Raw genomic sequence first — 5,063 nt, 5'->3', positions numbered from 1 at the left:
AAAAAAAAAAAAAAAAAAAAAAAAAAAAAAAAAAAAAAGAAAACCCAGGAGGCGGAGGTTGCGGTAAGCTGAGATCGCGCCATTGCACTCCAGCCTGGGCAGTGATTTTTTTTGACCTTTTTAACATAATGATAGTGTAAAGACAGGAGCCTTACAACTTAGGCAAAGCATTTCACATGCAGTCCTTCTTCCATCTCCTTAAAATATGTATTTATTTTACATATAGACTTTTACACTAGCTATTGAAAAATAAAGTAGGCTCTGCTACAGTTTCCCCTGAAAATTTATAAGAAGTGTTGAGATTGTTAGAAGGTAGTTTTTAAGTACAGGTGCACTACCCTAAAAGACTTGTCCATTGTCAATAAAGTGATAGTATTTGTGAAATTATTATTCCTGTTCAGGAATACTATTTCTTAAATCTCCTGGGAATTTGTGGCATAATAAAGCACATTCAAAGTTCTAATGTGTTTATGAGCTCATTTTCAAAAAATAGTAAGTTTGTCATCTTTAAAATGAACATGACTTGCTTCCTTGATTTCTGAAATGAATTAGTTGAAGATTGCTGTAGAAATCTTTATTTCATCTTTCTAGAGTTTTTGGCAATTTTATTATACAACAGTTACCATTAGAGAAGGGGGAAAGGGCTTTTGGGTGTGTATTTGTAGGTACTAAGAGATTTACTAAATATAGTAGATTAGCACTGTCACACTTGTTTCCCAGTTTAAAAACTTGAACTGGTATTACCTAAGAAAACCTGAGTCCATATTGTTTTTATGTTACTTAGCTAGAATCTCATAGCGTGTTAAAGTCATATCCTTAGCCCCACTAAAAATAACTATGTCTGTGTGAGAGGAATATTGTATGTGGGAGCTGTATTAAATACTATTATAGGTGTTACAGAATCTTTAAATAAATGGACATGGACCAACCTTCCATCTAGTAGTATACGATCTACGTAGTGCATGTCAGTAGCACAAAATGCAGTCTTAGTTAGCATTAGCCTGTTTAATCTGAATAGTTTACTCAAAAGTACTTCTTTGTGTTAATTATTCAGCCACTGTTTTTAGACCTAGTTAATAGGTCCTATTTAATTTGCTGCAACGTTTATTGAATGGTGGAGTGAAAGAACTGATGCATACTGGGAAATATCTTACCATTTTTTAAAGATAATGTTACACTAGGAAAAGAACACTTTTAAGGAATTTATAGCAGTGATGAAATGAATTCAGTCATATCAGATACAGCAAACTGTTGATGGTATTTAAATGTGACTTCAAGTTAGTATTTCTGTATATATTATTGATTACTGGTTTGCTTTTAGATATGTAAGTCTGTTCTGATCTACAGTTCACATATCGTGTCTGGTAATAATAGAATGTTAGTGATGATCACTTGGTTGACATTGATTAAGTGCCTATGTTTTGTTTTGTTTCCTCCTCTGGATACCAAATAGGTATATACCACTTTTTTGCTGAACTTATTTCTTGGAAGATTTGGCTGTGCTATTCAGGGTTTTTATTCTTATGTTTTTCTTCTAAACTTAAGTAGCATCCTGCTGCTACCATATTAAAGCTAAAATTTAACTTTTGTGGAAGAATCAGCTAATTCAGGTAATCCAAATATTTGTGGAAAAACATCTGGATAATTTATTGAACACAATAGCATTGTGTAGACAGCTTTGATTATTCCCATTGCATAGGTTTTTATTGTGGAATAGTCAACTTAATATAGATTCACTTTTAATTTGCATGTATAAAGTAATACTCAATAAAAATTTTTCATTTATTTAAAAAAAAAAAGAAAACTAAGCCATCTGGCTCTAGACTCCATACTTTTAGATTGCTGTACCATTTCTCATCATAATGCCTGACTCTTTTTTTTTTTTTTTTTTTTTTTTTTTTTTGAGGCGGAGTCTCGCTCTGTCACCCAGGCTGGAGTGCAATGGCCGGATCTCAGCTCACTGCAAGCTCCGCCTGCTGGGTTTACGCCATTCTCCTGCCTCAGCCTCCCGAGTAGCTGGGACTACAGGCGCCTGCCACCTCGCCCGGCTAGGTTTTTTTTGTATTTTTTAGTAGAGACGGGGTTTCACCGTGTTAACCAGGATGGTCTCGATCTCCTGACCTCATGATCCGCCCGTCTCGGCCTCCCAAAGTGCTGGGATTACAGGCTTGAGCCACCGCGCCCGGCCGTATGCCTGACTCTTAAGTGATACTTTGTCTTCTCCCGAGTCAGGCCAGGTAGTTACTATTTTCCTATTTTACAGATGAGGAAATTGAAGCCCAGAGAGGGGAACTGACTTGCTCAAGATCACACACATTTTCTGGTGTAATAGAAAGGGCTGTGAGCTGAGGCCAGATCTCCTGAGGCAGATAATAATCACTCTAGCAGTTATTTATTTATTTATTTGTTTGCTTATTTATTTATTTATTTTTGAGACGGAGTCTCGCTCTGTCACCCAGGCTGGAGTGTAGTGGCGCAATCTCGGCTCACTGCAAGCTCTGCCTCCCGGGTTCACGCCATTCTCCTGCCTCAGCCTCCCGCGTAGCTGGGACTACAGGCGCCGGCCACCACGCCCAGCTAATTTATGTTTGTATTTTTAGTAGAGACGGGTTTTCACCGTGTTAGCCAGGATGGTCTCGATCTCCTGACCTCATGATCTACCCGCCTTGGCCTCCCAAGGTGCTGGGATTACAGACGTGAGCCACCGTGCCCGGCCTATTCATTTATTTTTGAGAGGATGTCTCGCTCTGTTGCCCAGCCTGGAGTGCAGTGGTGCGAACTCGGCTCACTGCAACCTCCACCTCCTGGGTTCAAGTGATTTTCCTGCCTCAGCCTCCCAAGTAGCTGGGACTACAGGTGTGCGCCACCAAGCCCGGCTAATTTTTTTTTGTTTTTTTTTTTGAGGTGGAGTCTCGCTCTGTCGCCCAGGCTGGAGTGCAGTGGTGCAATGCCGGCTCACTGCAAGCTCCGCCTCCTGGGTCCATGCCATTCTCCTGCCTCAGCCTCCCAAGTAGCTGTGACTACAGGCATTGGCCACCACACCCGGCTAATTTTTTGTATTTTTTTTTTTTTAGTAGAGATGGGATTTCACCGTGTTAGCCAGAATGGTCTCAATCTCCTGACCTCGTGATCCACCCACCTTGGCCTCCCAGAGTGCTGGGATTACAGGCATAAGCCACCCCACGCCCGGCTAATTTTTTTTGTATTTTTAGTAGAGACTGGGTTTCACCATGTTGGTCAGGCTGGTCTTGAACTCCTGACCTCAGGTGATCTGCCCACCTTGGCCTCCCAAAGTGCTGGGATTACAGGAGTGAGCCACTGCGCCCGGCCACTAGCAGATTGTTTGTTTGTTTTTGGCTTTTTTGTTTTTTCTTTGAGACAGGGTCTCGCTCTGTCACCCAGACTGGAATGCAGTGGTGCAAACATGGGTCGCTACAACCACTGCCTACCAGGCTTAAACAATCCTCCCATCTCAGCCTCCCAGGCAGCTGGGACCACAGGTACGCGCCATTACACCCAGCTAAATTGTTTTGTATTTTTTGTAGAGATGGGTTTTCCCCATATTACCCAGGCTGGATGAATGTTTACTGAGCACTTACCAAGTATCAGGGGCGGCATTCAGTGTTTTGTATGCATTTTTATTTTTATTTTGAGACAGGATCTGGCTCTCTTGCCCAGGCTGGAGTGCAGTGGCAGATCTTGGCTCACTGCAACCAGTCCTCCCAAGCTCAAGTGATCCTCCTACTTCAGCCTCCCGAGCAGCTGGGACTCTAGGTGCATACCACCACACCTGGCTAATTTTTGTATATGTTTTTGGTAGGGGTGGGGTTTCACCATGTTTCCTAGGCTGGTCTTTTTCTTTTCTGAGATGGAGTCTTATTCTGTAGCCCAGACTGGAGTGCAGTGGTGCAGTCTCGGCTCACTGCAGCCTCCGCCTCTCAGGCTCAGGTGATTCTCCTGCCTCAGCCTTCAAGTAGCTGGGATTACAGGCACACACCACCATGTCCGGCTAATTTGTATTTTTAGTAGAGACAGGGTTTCGCTATGTTGGCCAGGCTAGTCTCCTGACCTCAGGTGATCTACCTACCTCGGCCTCCCAAAGTGCAGGGATTACAGATGTGAGCTACCTTGCCCCGCCCTATGTGCATTTTTAAACTGCAGTCACAACCACCGGAGATATTAGATACTCTCTGCATTCCCATGTTACAGATGAGGAACCTGAGGCCCAAGGGCAGTGACTGTCTGAGGTCATATGCTTGATCACCAGCAGAGGTAGGATTCAAACCCTGGCTTGCTGACTCCCAGTCCAATGCTCCTCATGTTGCACCAGATACCCCAGAAGGACAGCGGGTTTGAGAGTAGGCAGCCAGCAGGTGGGTCCGAGGGTTCATCTCTACCTTCTCTCTTCATGCCACTGCTGTCGATGGGTTTAGCTAAACCTGTTTTTAAAAACCTATTTATAGCTTAAGACTGTACCACCACGTGGGATAATGAGTCCCTTAAGTTGACTCCCCGTGGTGTAAATTAAGATTTCCTTTTATTTGTCCTAAATCTTTCTCTTTCAGACTTGGAGGGGGATGGGGTAGTGGGGAAAGGCACTAGGACCAGAATACTTGGATTTAGAAAATTGGCTGAAGGGCTGGGCAGGGTGGCTCACGCCTGTAACCCCAGCACTTTGAGAGGCCAAGGTGGGTGGATCACCCGAGGTCAGGAGTTTGAGACCAGCCTGGCCAACATGGTGAAACCTCATCTCTACTAAAAATACAAAAATTAGCTGGGCATGGTGGCGGGCGCCTGTAATCCCAGTTACTCGGGAGTCTGAGGCAGGAGAATTGCTGGAACTGGGGAGGCGGAGGTTGCAGTGAGCCAAGATTGTACCACTGCACTCCAGCCTGGCAACAGAGCAAGACTCTGTCTAAAAGAAAAAAAAGAAAGAAAAAGAAAAAAGAAAGAATATAGGCTGAAGTCCAAATAGCGTTTGACTATTTGTATATGTTGGTAATTCCTGACACCAGGCAGCAGGCAACATGTATGGAAACATCTCGTCTGATCATTACAAAGAC

The sequence above is a fragment of the Theropithecus gelada genome, chromosome 10 (assembly GCF_003255815.1).
Source record: "Theropithecus gelada isolate Dixy chromosome 10, Tgel_1.0, whole genome shotgun sequence".
NCBI lineage: Eukaryota > Metazoa > Chordata > Mammalia > Primates > Cercopithecidae > Theropithecus > Theropithecus gelada.
This window is presented reverse-complemented; position numbering follows the sequence as displayed.